The sequence below is a fragment of the Pristiophorus japonicus genome, chromosome 3 (assembly GCF_044704955.1).
Source record: "Pristiophorus japonicus isolate sPriJap1 chromosome 3, sPriJap1.hap1, whole genome shotgun sequence".
In the NCBI taxonomy this organism is placed as follows: Eukaryota; Metazoa; Chordata; class Chondrichthyes; family Pristiophoridae; genus Pristiophorus; species Pristiophorus japonicus.
In genome coordinates, this window is record NC_091979.1 from 153,322,168 (window position 1) to 153,337,263 (window position 15,096).

The window sequence follows — 15,096 nt, forward strand, 5'->3', positions numbered from 1 at the left end:
GTATAACAGTGGACACAAGCTTTCTGCCCCCGCCCCCCCCCAGCCCCCACAGACTTAAATTGGGTAATTAACAAGTAAACAAAAGGCAAGAATGAAACTTGGATGGAATTACCTGCGATGAGAAAAAGTGCTCTGGAACCAGTCAGATGGCTGTCCAAACAGCAAATGAAAACTCCGTCTGAAGTAGAAAGTTCCAAAATGGTTGTAGACTAAAATCATTTCCAGAAAGGAAGTAAAATCCCTGAGAGGAAACTGTTTCTGGCATCTGAAAGGAATGGTTAACGCACTAAGGGGTTTAGATTCTGCTGAAGCCATTCATTTTCAGATTGAAGCATAGTTCCTGGATACTTGGAAAACCGCATCAAATCAAGAGTTTGTTTCAGGAAACTAATTTGCCATGTACAATAAGAATAAACTGATAAAACTCCATCAAAACAGTAAGAAAATATTATAATAGTTTTGTCATGGTTTCATAAAAAGAACTTTTATTAAAACTTAAAAATAATGGATTAGACAGATTGAACTATAGATGTCATAAAGCTTTCTGAGACAATACCGAAATTAATACAAATTTTTAAAAAAACTGAGGATTACAGTATTGGTTTTGTACTTTTCATAGATCAGTAAATCATAGTGTGAAGGAAAAATGAGTGTTGTTGCAATTCCTTAATCATCACAAACAGAATCATCCCTCTATGCAGTGTAAGGATTTTAAAAATACATCTGGAATTTAAAATAATCCTACAGTATATGCAAATAAATATATTAAGTATAAGCCACGAGGATCAGAATGCTATAGAAATTTAACTGCAACTTTAATTTTCACCCCCTTGAACTGCTTTCCCTTTTAAAATGAATGAGTGATATCCTCCCGCACAAGTGCTGCTTATCTTGGGAAAAATGCAGTAATAGATTGAAAGTTACAGATTTGCGTTTGTTCAAAATTGTTTTGATTTATGATTTTATGATCCTGTGCTGGTAGCAAGGAGGGCTGACCCAGACAAATTTTGCATCCTCTTCCACATTTCAATATTGCACATTCCCTGTGCATGAAGATCAGTGTGCCTGGGAGCAGCATGATTGGCTGGGAGATGGCAATCTAGCAAGGCGGCAGCAGCTCTTAAAAGGCTGCTGCTTGCCATTAAAGGGGTGGGGAATTTTTTGTTGTGGTGAAAATGTTGCCAGAGGTGCATGCATGCACCCAAAAGTATCTGGAAGCAAGAATTTGGGGGAAACTTGCACCCCTTTTACTGAGAAAGCCTTGGTGGACCTGCTGCAGGAGGTGAAGCAAATGAAGATGGTCATTCTTGGAACAGAATGCCAACGTACTGTCAAGACAAAGGTTAAACTTGCTTGGACGGAGATAGCTGAATGAGTGAATATAGAGTTTTCCAGATCCAACAAATGAGGAGGAAACCGAGGTAGCAACAACCAAAACAACAACTTGTATTTACATAGCATCTTTAATGTAGTAAAACGCCCAAGGCACTTCACAGGAATATTATGAGATTTAAAAAATTTACACCAAGCCGCATAAGTAGAAATTAGCGCAGGTGACATAGAAACATAGAAAATAGGTGCAGGAGTAGGCCATTCGGCCCTTTTAGCCGGCACCACCATTCAATATCATGGCTGATCATTCACCGCAGTATCCCTTTCCTGCTTTCTCTCCATACCCCTTGATCCCTTTAGCCGTAAGGGCCATATCTAACTCCCTCTTGAATATATCTAATGAACTGACATCAACAGCTCTCTGCGGTAGAGAATTCCACAGGTTAACAACTCTGTGAAGAAGTTTCTCCTCTTCTCAGCCCGAAATGGCTTACCCCTTATCCTTAGACTATGTCCCCTGCTTCTGGACTTCCCCAACATCGGGAACATTCTTCCTGCATCTAAACTGTCCAGTCCCGTCAGAATTTTATATGTTTCTATGAGATCCTCTCTCATCCTTCTAAACTCCAGTGAATACAGGCGAAGTCGATCCAGTCTCTCCTATGTCAGTCCTGCCGTCCCAGGAATCAGTTTGGTAAATCTTCGCTGCACTCTCTCAATAGCAAGAATGTCCTTCCTCAGATTAGGAGACCAACATTGAACACAATATTCCAGGTGAGGCCTCACCAAGCCCTGTACAACTGCAGTAAGACCTCCTTCTCCTATACTCAAATCCCCTAGCTATGAAGGCCAACATACCATTTGCTTTCTTCACCGCTTGCTGTACCTGCATGCCAACTTTCAATGACTGATGTACCATGACACAAAGGTCTCGTTGCACCTCCCCTTTTCCTAATCTGCCGCCATTCAGATAATATTCTGCCTTCGGGTTTTTGCCACCAAAGTGGATAACCTTACATTTATCCACATTATACTGCATCTGCCATGCATTTGCCCACTCACTTAACCTGTCCAAGTCACCCTGCAGCCTCTTAGCGTTCTCCTCATAGCTCACACTGCCACCCAGTTTAGTGTCACCTGCAAACTTGGAGATATTACACTCAATTCCTTCATCTAAATTATTAATGTATATTGTAACTAGCTGGGGTTCCAGCACTGAGCCCTGCGGCACCCCACTAGTCACTGCCTGCCATTCTGAAAAGGACCAGTTTATCCCGACTCTCTGCTTCCTGTATGCCAACCAGTTCTCTATCCACGTCAGTACATTACCCCCAATACCACGTGCTTTAATTTTGCACACCAATCTCTTGTGTGGGACCTTGTCAAAAGCCTTTTGAAAGTCCAAATACACCACATCCACTGGTTCTCCCTTGTCTACTCTACTAGTTACATCCTCAAAAAATTCTAGAAGATTTGTCAAGCATGATTTCCCTTTCATAAATCCATGCTGACTTGGACCGATCCTGTCACTGCTTTCCAAATGCGCTGCTATTTCATCTTTAATAATTGATTCCAACATTTTCCCCACTACTGATGTCAGACTAACCGGTCTATAATTACCCGTTTTCTCTCTCCCTCCTTTTTAAAAAAGTGGTGTTACATTAGCGACCCTCCAGTCCATAGGAACTGATCCAGAGTCGATAGACTGTTGGAAAATGATCACCAATGCATCCACTATTTCTAGGGCCACTTCCTTAAGTACTCTGGGATGCAGACTATCAGGCCCCAGGGATTTATCGGCCTTCAATCCCATCAATTTCCCTAACACAATTTCCCGCCTAATAAGGATTCCTTTCAGTTCCTCCTTCTCACGAGACCTTCGGTCCCCTAGTATTTCCGGGAGGTTATTTGTGTCTTCCTTCGTGAAGACAGAACCAAAGTATTTGTTCAACTGGTCTGCCATTTCTTTGTTCCCCATTATAAATTCACCTAAATCTGACTGCAAGGGACCTACGTTTATCTTCACTAATCTTTTTCTCTTCACATATCTATAGAAGCTTTTGCAGTCAGTTTTTATGTTCCCTGAAAGTTTACTCTCATACTCGATTTCCCCCTCCTAATTTAACTCTTTGTCCTCCTCTGCTGAATTCTAAATTTCACCCAGTCCTTGGGTTTGCTGCTTTTTCTGGCCAATTTATATGCCTCTTCCTTGGATTTAACACTATCCTTAATTTCCCTTGTTAGCCACGGTTGAGCCACCTTCCCCGTTTTATTTTTACTCCAGACAGGGATGTACAATTGTTGAAGTTTATCCATGTGATCTTTAAATGTTTGCCATTGCCTATCCACCGTCAACTCTTTAAGTATCATTCGCCAGTCTATTCTAGCCAATTCACATCTCATACCATCGAAGTTACCTTTCCTTAAGTTCAGGACCCTAGTCTCTGAATTAACTGTGTCACTCTCCATCTTAATAAAAATTCTACCATGTTATTGTCACTCTCCCCTAAGGGGCCTCGCACAACAAGATTGCTAATTAGTCCTTTCTAATTACACAAAAGCTTGAACAAAGAGGTAGGTTTTAAAGAGCATCTTGAAAGAGAAAGGGGAGGTAGAGAGGTTTCGGCAGGGAGTTCCAGAGCTAGGGGCCGAGGCAACAGAAGGCACGGCCACCAATGGTTGAGTGATTATAATCAGGGATGCTCAAGAGGGCAGAATTAGAGGTGCGCAGACATCTCACGGGGGGGGGGGGGGGGGGGAGGCGGGGGCGGTGGTGAGCTGGAGGAAATTACAGAGATAGGGAGGGGCGAGGCCATGGAGGGATTTGAAAATAAGGATGAGCATTTTGAAATTCAGGCGTTGCTTAACCGAAAGCCAATGTAGGTCAGCGAGCTCAGGGGTGATGCGTGAGCGGGACTTGGTGCGAGTTGGGACATGGGCAGTTTTGGATCACCTCTCGTTTACATAGGGTAGAATGTGGGAGGCCAGCCAGGAGGTGTATTGGAATAGTCAAGTCTAAAGGTAACAAACGTATGGATGAGGGTTTCAGCAGCGAATGAGCTGAGGTAAGGGCAGAGATGGACGATGTTACGGAGATGGAAACAGCCGGTCTTAGTTCTGCTACAGATATGTGGTCGATAGCTCATTTGAGGGTCAAATGTGACATTAAGATTGCGAACAGCCTGGTTCAGTCTCAGACAGAAGTTGGGAAGATCTCTCATTTGCTGTGTGCTTCTTTTTTTTCCTGCATATCATATAAAAGTTGGTGAAGTGCTGCAAGTTTAAAGTGCCTTTATAGGCACGTGAAGCAAAGATTCTGATGCCTTCATAAATCGTGGCTGTTCTACAGAATAGCCCAGTTTTTAAGGCAGCTGCACTGAATTTTCCATCCACTAATGGATGAGCTATCAATCTGAGATGTTCATCAAACCCACAATATGGTAACTATGCTGAATACAGACAGGTTCAGCACTACATATTGTAGGGGGCATTTGAAGAATACGGTATATGATATGCTTTGGAAGAAAGGCCTCTGTAAAAATCGGCTCTTGGTTAAAATCCAGCAGAATGAGATGCATACTTCAGTGTTATGCATGCTTAAATGGGCAACCATGGGTGAAATTGTTCTTCGACAACAGCGCAAAACAGGTAATAGCAGATTTGCAGCCTGTTTTCCATGGAAATAAAAAGCAAATGATGTGCAAAACACAGGTTGCCGATTTACTATTGCCCATTTTTCACTATCTCCAAGACAAATTTCATCCCCCACATATCCATGTTATATTAATAGTTAAATCAGGCTAGTTTTCATTAAAAAATAGAAATGGTACATTAAATAAATGATGGACCTATAATTTATTTATGCATGGTGCTTGTTCGAATATCAGTTACAGACTGTAATGCAGTTTAATTTTTATGGAATGTGGAAATTTGGACATCTATAGTCGCATTGACTGCCATAAAGGTATATGCTAACATTGAAGGGGTTATTAAAAGGAGCCTGCACTTTCAAGCATAATAATCATTGTATAGATGCAGACACCTGGGTGAAAAGAACTGTAATTGGCAATCCGATTCCTTCATTACTGTGTTGTCTCCTTGCAACAAAAAAGGTTACACCCAACCTGCAGCAAAGAAGAGCAACTGGAGGAGGAACACCCTCTGGTCTTCTTATCTTGCTCTCCTTACCCGAGGAAGGATATACTTGCCTTAGAGGCAGTGCAACGAAAGTTCACTAGATTGATTCCTGGGATGAGTTGATTGTCCTATGAAGAGAGATTGAATAGATTTGGCCTATATTCTCTGGTTATAAGATTAAGAGGGGATCTCATTGAAACATGTAAGATTCTGAGGGTGATTGACAGGGTAGATGCTGAGAGGTTATTTTCCCAGGTTAGAACTAGGGGGCATTGTCTCAGGCTAAGGGGTCGGCCATTTTCAACAGAAATGAGGTGGAATTTTCTCACTCAGAAGGTTATGAATCTTTGGAATTCTTTACCCGAAAGGGCTGTGGATATTGAATTATTGAGTATATTCAATGCTGAGATAGATTTTTTTGGATTCTAGGGGTAATCAAGGGATATGGAGATTGGGCGGGAAAGTGGAGTTGATGTCTATTAGATCTCTTAATTTTCAATGAGATGTGAACTCCGGTGATAGTTTAACATAACTTTATTCTGGCAGCTACAACAAACTGCTGGCTTTATGCCAGATCCTTTGTTCTTCTGAAACACATGGCAAAAAATGGCTGTACTTATCCTGGATCAATTTACAATCGTGACCTCGCCCCCTTTGACCTTATTGGCTCAATTGATATGTTGTTAGCCCATAATTGGCTCCCTACCCAAAGTCCTGAAATGTCAAGCTGATTGATGCTTAAGGCATCGTGCTTACTCTCATGTAGGCAAAGGTCTGCGTTTTCTCAACTTTGCAGCCTGTTTGAATTCTCTATCAATGTCGAAGATAAGCCATGATCTCATTGAATGTCAGAGCAGGCTTGAGGGGCTGTATGGCCTACCCCTGCTCCTAATTCTTATGTTCTTATGTACCCTATTTACAATGTTTGAGTACATACAATAAGGAAGCTTTGTAGTTCATTGGAAGGCACACAGAGAGGCTGTGAGAAAAGGGGAAGCGCCAAGAGCAAGCTGGTAATGGCAGGGTAAGAGGGCAGTTTTCAGCTACATGTATTAAAATAGGTATTGATTAGGAACATAGGAACAGGAGTAGGCCAGTCCACTCCTCAACACTGTTCTGTCATTCAATAAGATCGTGGCTGTTCTGTGTCCTAACTCCACTTACCTGCTTTGGCTCCATATCCCTTAATACCCTTCACAAGCAAAAGTCTATTGATCTCAGATTTAAAATTATTAATTGAGCAAGCATCTACTGCTTTTTGTGGGAGAGGGCTTCACACTTCTACCTTTGCATGAAGAAGTGTTTCCTCATTTCTTTCCTAAATGGCCTGGCTTTGATTTTAAGGTTTTGTTCCCTTGTCCTAGACTCCCCCAACAGCAGAAAAAGTTTATTTTTGCCATCCAAGGAGCTGCAAAGCTTCCTATTTCTTTAGATACACGTGATTGTTTACCTAGCTCAAGAAAGCTTTGCCTGCTTAAGATCCTCGGAGATAGATTAGAGGAAGTAGACAACCAGTTGGGTGAACAGCAGGTTCCATCAAGCCCATCCTAACCACCTCTGTGATGGCATCTCATGTACTCCAGCACCAGTCTAAATGTATCAACTTAGGAAGAAGCAATGGCAAAAAGGCACGAGAAGTAAGCATCAAGGACATTGGTGAGTTCCAAAATGGCAGCTATCACTTCAAAAGATGCTTTGAGGGAGAAATTGGGGGTCGTTTGCTCCTGCAGTTAGCAACCCCAGGGGGGGGGGGGGATGATTTTTCGCCCGGGCACGGTGCCGCTAACAACTCACGCTAACTTCTGCGGGGTCAATAAAAAATGTGCTGACTTACTAGTCGCAGCCCGTTGTCGTTTTGAATGCAGGGTCTGTGCTGTGATCTGGCAGCCCGGCACTGTGTTTGAGTATGTATGTTAGCAAGCACAGTACACTGACAGAGAAATAAGTAGTTTTAATCAATGATTTAAATTATTTATATTGCTTCAAAAATATTATACCCTGTAGTGGAAAGCAAAAGCTCAGCAAGTAGAATTCAGACGTCCTTTTCCTGGATGAATGTGACTTCATGGGCTGAGGTGATGAAATGTGCGTTTTCTTTTGTTGAGACCCAAGATACATTAATGGACCGAAAATTCCGGCCTTGCCGGGTCCGTACTGCTATGTATTTAACCCTTGGCAACCTGTATCGCACCACCACCAGAGGGCTTAAGTGTTGGAGTCCCAAGGGATCCCAGCATCCCTTGGGAGCACTGTAAATAAGCAGGTCACCCACGCGGTACCTGTGCTCTGGAGTCTTATTAAAGGAACTAAGGTCACACTTATTCATTGCTCACAGTACTCAGTTTCATCCTTTATTATGAGCTTATCAGGTACAAAGTGTGCACGGACCCGGCAAGACTTTGTAAAAGCCGATTTCAGGGCGCAATGCACATGCATCGAAAATCAGGTTTTCCGATCTGTCAAGATTTCTAAAGACAGATCCTCCGCATCACTGGGAGAAGGACATCTGCGCGGGAGAGATTGGGTTATTTGCCCAACTCATGCCCAGCGAATGTCCTTCAAATTTTATGCCTGGTAAAAGGCGCATAGCCTACTTTTACCAGCGTTAACACTTTTAAAACATATAGGGCTAGAACCTCCACTTTTGTGGTAGGGTGATATTTCTGGCGTGGCCGTTAAAAAAGGGTTTTCAGATCGCCGGCTTCTCGCCCATTCTCCAACCACCTAGTCTCCAGTTTTGAAAATGGGCGTTACCGCGAGCGATATAAAATGAGCGGTAGTGTTGAATTCTTTTGACCTTCTACTGCCAAGTGTGGCCGTCCTTAGCAATGGCATGGCAACGCTCGATTCCCGCGATTCAGGAGGTCAAGGGTCACCATGACTTGCGCAGAAGAGGAGATAGAGAGGGAGCTCAGAGGGACTGAAGGCGTGGCTGGGTGTGGTATGGCTGCTTTGGGAGGAAGGAGGAAGACTTTCGAGCTTCACAGCAAGTAGGCAAACAAAAATGAGCTGTTACTAGTCACATATTTGACTGAATTTGGCCTATAATGGAGAGAGGAGGAAGCATCACAGCATGCTGTGGAGACTGACGCTGGAGAGAGCAGTGAGCTGGGAGAGGAGCACATTGGAGGCTGCAAAAGAGCTAGGAGGTTCTCGGACGAGGCAAATGCCTCCCTCCTGCAGGAGGTCGAGTTATGCTGGGGTGATTTGACACAGGGAGGGCGTGGGAAGCTCACCCCAAAGGCATACCAGAAGATATGGACCGAGATAGCAGAGGTGGTCTCGTCGGTGCATGAGGGCAACCAATGCCGCAAACGATAGAATGACCTTGTGGGATCCGCAAGAGTAAGTATTACATTGATTTACATGTACTTATGTATTTATATAATTTGATTTGTAACAGTCATGTGTGACTATCAGCAGATGTGAGGTCTTTCACTTTGACCGGGAATGTTTTACTCAAAGCCTGTGGTCACGGTGTACGTCTTTAGGTAAAGAATGATAATTATCATTATAATCATGATTAGATCTGTCGGTTATGTGTTGCATCAGTGTCTGTGACAGTACCTAGCAATGATATGACGCAATGATCTCATGCCATGTCGTCCTGTCACCTTTTACAGAAGAATCTATCGACGATGCGGTCCGTGCAGAGGCGAACGGGTTGGGGGGCCACCAGTCCCCAGCGACATCACTGACATGACTCGCACTCATGGGGAAGCACACGCGGACTGCATCTGCAGATCCTGAAGTGATGCCACGTGAGTAAAGCTTACACCATTGCGTGATGTAAAGTCAATAGATGCCACATGCACTCATATCCGACCAGTCATATATATGATAGATGATTTCTAAAATTGTCAGAAATAATGATGGCCTAACGAAAATCATTGCAATGTGAATGTGTTGATGGTCATATGTTAGACTGGGTGTTGTGTAATGAGAGAGGATTAATTAGCAATCTCATTGTGCGAGGCCCCTTGGGGAAGAGTGACCATAATATGGTGGAATTCTGCATTAGGATGGAGAATGAAACAGTTAATTCAGAGACCATGGTCCAGAACTTAAAGAAGGGTAACTTTGAAGGTATGAGGCATGAATTGGCTAAGATAGATTGGCTAATGATACTTAAGGGGTTGACTGTGGATGGGCAATGGCAGACATTTAGAGACCGCATGGATGAATTACAACAATTGTACATTTCTGTCTGGCGTAAAAATAAAAAAGGGAAGGTGGCTCAACCGTGGCTATCTAGGGAAATCAGGGATAGTATTAAAGCCAAGGAAATGGCATACAAATTGGCCAGAAATAGCAGCGAACCTGGGGACTGGGAGAAATTTAGAACTCAGCAGAGGAGGACAAAGGGTTTGATTAGGGCAGGGAAAATGGAGTACGAGAAGAAGCTTGCAGGGAACATTAAGGCGGATTGCAAAAGTTTCTATAGGTATGTAAAGAGAAAAAGGTTAGTAAAGACAAACGTAGGTCCCCTGCAGTCAGAATCAGGGGAAGTCATAACGGGGAACAAAGAAATGGCAGACCAATTGAACAAGTACTTTGGTTCAGTATTCACTAAGGAGGACACAAACAACCTTCCGGATATAAAAGGGGTCAGAGGGTCTAGTAAGGAGGAGGAACTGAGGGAAATCTTTATTAGTCGGGAAATTGTGTTGGGGAAATTGATGGGATTGAAGGCCGATAAATCCTCAGGGCCTGATGGACTGCATCCCAGAGTACTTAAGGAGGTGGCCTTGGAAATAGCGGATGCATTGACAGTCATTTTCCAACATTCCATTGACTCTGGATCAGTTCCTATCGAGTGGAGGGTAGCCAATGTAACCCCACTTTTTAAAAAAGGAGGGAGAGAAAAAGCAGGGAATTATAGACCGGTCAGCCTGACCTCAGTAGTGGGTAAAATGATGGAATCAATTATTAAGGATATCATAGCAGCGCATTTGGAAAATGGTGACATGATAGGTCCAAGTCAGCATGGATTTGTGAAAGGGAGATCATGCTTGACAAATCTTCTGGAATTTTTTGAGGATGTTTCCAATAAAGTGGACAAAGGAGTACCAGTTGATGTGGTATATTTGGACTTTCAGAAGGCTTTCGACAAGGTCCCACACAGGAGATTAATGTGCAAAGTTAAAGCACATGAGATTGGGGGTAGTGTGCTGACGTGGATTGAGAACTGGTTGTCAGACAGGAAGCAAAGAGTAGGAGTAAATGGGTACTTTTCGGAATGACAGGCAGTGACTAGTGGGGTACCGCAAGGTTCTGTGCTGGGGCCCCAGCTGTTTACATTGTACATTAATGATTTAGACGAGGGGATTAAATGTAGTATCTCCAAATTTGCGGATGACACTAAGTTGGGTGGCAGTGTGAGCTGCGAGGAGGATGCTATGAGGCTGCAGAGTGACTTGGATAGGTTAGGTGAGTGAGCAAATGCGTGGCAGATGAAGTATAATGTGGATAAATGTAAGGTTATCCACTTTGGTGGTAAAAACAGAGAGACAGACTATTATCTGAATGGTGACAGATTAGGAAAAGGGAAGGTGCAACGAGACCTGGGTGTCATGGTACATCAGTCATTGAAGGTTGGCATGCAGGTACAGCAGGCGGTTAAGAAAGCAAATGGCATGTTGGCCTTCATAGCGAGGGGATTTGAGTACAGGGGCAGGGAGGTGTTGCTACAGTTGTACAGGGCCTTGGTGAGGCCACACCTGGAGTATTGTGTACAGTTTTGGTCTCCTAACTTGAGGAAGGACATTCTTGCTATTGAGGGAGTGCAGCGAAGATTCACCAGACTGATTCCCGGGATGGTGGGACTGACCTATCAAGAAAGACTGGATTAACTGGGCTTGTATTCACTGGAGTTCAGAAGAGTGAGAGGGGACCTCATAGAAACGTTTAAAATTCTGACGGGTTTGGACAGGTTGGATGCAGGAAGAATGTTCCCAATGTTGGGGAAGTCCAGAACCAGGGGTCACAGTCTAAGGATAAGGGGTAAGCCATTTAGGACCGAGATAAGGAGAAACTTCTTCACCCAGAGAGTGGTGAACCTGTGGAATTCTCTACCACAGAAAGTAGTTGAGGCCAATTCACTAAATATATTCAAAAGGGAGTTAGATGAAGTCCTTACTACTCGGGGGATCAAGGGGTATGGCGTGAAAGCAGGAATGGGGTACTGAAGTTTCATGTTCAGCCATGAACTCGTTGAATGGCGGTGCAGGCTAGAAGGGCTGAATGGCCTGCTCCTGCACCTATTTTCTATGTTTTTATGTTATGTCTGCGATGATTTTGATAGCGGTGATGCTTTTGTTGTGCATATGCTTTCTGAAGCGCTGGACTCACTTTGTCACCCGAGCACTCACTTCTCCTCTAATAACCTCATGTGTGTTTTGCAGCTCAGCCAGCAGTGCGTCGCAAGGCAAGACCACAGAGGCCAGAAGGGGAGGCACAGGACAGGAGTCGGCGGACGATCCAACCACATCTGGTGCTGAGGAGCTCAGATTCTCGCCCGTCAATCCACTGGGTCTGTTCTCTCTGGATGAGAGCGTGGACTTTGAAGAACCTGCATTGCCACACTCCAGAAGCTATTCCACCCAAAGGCCATCTAGTGGTCCTCCGGTTATTCCCACCTCCACTCTGGAGGTATTGGCCTCAAGCACCTTGTCACAGGGCACCCCATTTGTCCCCAGGCCGGCGCCGACCCCACAGAGGCCTCGTGAACGCGGCAGGTCTGTTCCACGAGCGCCACATGACAGCGGAGAGATGGTACAGTTGTCCAGGAAGACTGTAAACATTGGTGACCAGCTCATCGAAGCATTGGGGTGCATATCCCGACAACTGGCCACCATGACTGAGTACATTCTGCGCACGACGGAGGACCTGGATGCGATAGCCAGGAACACTGCTGCCACAGGCCTCCCAGTGGTCCCCGAGTGTGGCACTCCACCCCTAGCTTTTGTACCACCTCTGCGAACGACAGTTGAGAGCAAGGACCAAGATCCTGCTTCTGCATCAGAGAATGTTGCCCCCTCGGCACCCCCCCGATACCCGTGCAACGACCACATCTGCCTTCATCCTCCCCAATGAGGCACCGCCGGAGGAGCTCTTCGGCCAGGCGCCGTGGAGCGAGGAGGGTAAAGGGTAGAGGTAGAAGTGGCGGGGGGGTGGGGGAAGAAGGAAAGTGAGGTGCATGTCCGCAGGTGATGGCTGTGTTATATCTCCATCTGAGTGTATGATATTTGTTGCAATGTATGGGGGCTGGGGACCACGCTCCTGCTTTACCTTTGTATTCTGTGTTGCTGGACACGTTGAACATGTGATTTATGTCAACGGTGGAAAAAGTGCGGTGTGGGCGAGGATTGGGTGTTATTGGCTGTGATGCTTATGATTTCAGACCAATGTTGGTATTACATTTTTGTTATTGAACATAACCTTGTTGCACATTGTCTCAGATAGCTGCACCATTACAGACTGGTGATTTCTTAACATGAAAGGGTTAAATACAACTTAACATCAATCAATATAAACTTTAACTGTCACCAAGTGATGGGCACCATTGATGTCTGAGCTGCACATCCACAGCAGCGTGTCAGCGTTGTCACTCACACCGCTGGCGTTCGTTCAGAACAGTTCCACTTTTTGTGGCCGGTTTTTTGGGCAAGCGATATTGTGGGCGATGTGTGCGAGGTGATGAAATTGACGCTGGCGATCTCGTGGCCGCTAGTTTCGGTAAATATGCTCTTTATGATAAAAAAAGTGGGCGGGCGTTAATATTGAATCTCGGCGTTAAATCAGTGCAGAAATTAACGCTGGGCGATATTATGGGCATTGATTTTGCCCATTCTGCTGATTCCGCCCCAAAAAAAGTGCGGGCGGTAATATTTTTGCCCGGCATTAAGTACATGGGGAAAGTAACGCTTGGCGATACATTTCCTAAAAATGCCCGCCAGTTTCCATTTTGTGCCAAAATGGGCGCTATATGGGCATTACACGTCATTTCAGCGGTAAAATGGGCATTAAGTGGGCGTTAAGCATGCAAAAAAAGTCGAGGTTCTAGCCCATAAAAATTACATTTAAACACTCATTTTTATATTAAAAACCCAATCCATTAAGGTAAGTTGATTTTTAACCCTATTAAAATACATTTTAAAAAATTCCCCAAATATATATTTTTTCTACAACATTTAATTTCAATTAATTTATAATATGTGAGGTGTTTTATTTATTTATTATGCTGTGTTTCAGTGTTCTAGGAGGCTATTCTCATTGATAGTAATGGGAACTCGTACAAATGGAGTTCCCATTTTTATCAATGAGTATACTGCATAGTGATTGGTGGTTCAGGCCTATGTGACTCCAGCATGTACATATGTACTTGAAAGACATATTCCCATGCGCTGTGCAGCGAATCGAGGCTTCCGACCGGGATCCTACATTCCTCCGGGACCACCAGGTACTTTTGTAGATTTTTTCCGGGTCGGAGGCATTCGTACAAAGGAAGCCTCCGACCGCAATTTCCCCCCCCCCCCTCCCCCCTCATTACCTTTGAGAATGCAGGTCTTAATGAGGCACTTCGGGCAGCAATCAGAAAGTTACTGTAATTCTTGTGACTCTTGCTGAGCTGTACTGTAGCGTTCTACCAGATTCATCCAGGCATCGAAATTGGGACTTCAGAATGCAATAGTCTTCTCTACTGCACTTTTATAGTCACATGGACCTCTATTTTTGTTGTCCATTCATCTGCGGATGTTGTACTGGAGCCATTAGCCATGACTACAGGGGATGTGACTGGTCACCAATCAACCATCCTGATATATGGCGACATCTGCGCTGGAGACCCCATTGACATAGACTTTGGAATCAATTATACAACCTGCTCTCTTATCTGGTTTCCAGATGCAGGCAGATTGTGGTGGAATGTCACCAAAGACTAAAAAACAGATCTCACAAGCAATGTTTCCTCTAATTTTCTTTTTGGGTGCATGGCCCCTATAATTTCCGTACATGCGTGGTTTTTCCATTGTAAAGTCGGCAAGAGGCCTACGCGGGACCTCCCGACAGCTGTGTCGCCACTTAATGGGAACATTGCTCATAAGTGTGTTCTACTTTTATACAGATCAGTGGGCACAAAAGCCAGGGTTTAGCAGCAAGGGGATGGCTGGAGCTCGCACAGATAAGGGTGCTGTCTCTCTGGATGGCTTCACACTTGGTTCTTCCTGCCAACCCCCTTCAGTCTAAAAGTGAGCAGAACCAGGCAGCACCTGTAGACACGGTGTAGCCAGCAGCTGGGACATCTCCAGAGCTAGCTGAAAGAGGTTGTGGGCCAGCTCCGATTCAAGACTGCCACATACACAAAACACTTACAGGCAATATTTGGTAGCACTTAGGAATTTTCATGCTCAGAGAGTGTTCTTCCTCCTGTCTTGTGTAATTAGAGAGAAGAAAGAGGATTAATGGCAGCTGAAATTCAGCATTGGCAAATAATGGATGAGATGTGGGTGGCCATTCTACGGAGCAGATGATTTGATGCATTGAGGGCGGTGGTGGACTTCATATGCAGTAGACTGAAGATGTACGTGATATCATCTGGCATATGGAAGGATCCAGATGCATAAAAAT

The 15,096-nt window shown here is 44.4% G+C and overlaps 1 protein-coding gene across 14 annotated transcripts in view; it reads right to left on the reverse strand.

Annotated features, from left to right (window-relative positions):
• rftn2 (raftlin family member 2) overlaps positions 1–15,096 on the reverse strand; it is a 452,549-nt gene that overhangs the window by 159,547 nt on the left and 277,906 nt on the right. For 4 of the 14 annotated variants that reach the window (XM_070875924.1, XM_070875926.1, XM_070875927.1 and 1 more), the window contains exon 1: positions 113–147. The exons of the other annotated variants lie outside the window; for them this stretch is intronic. The gene's annotated coding sequence lies outside the window, so the exon portion shown is untranslated. Of the gene's footprint in view, positions 1–112; positions 148–15,096 lie in introns of those variants that run through there. 14 annotated transcript variants of the gene reach the window in all.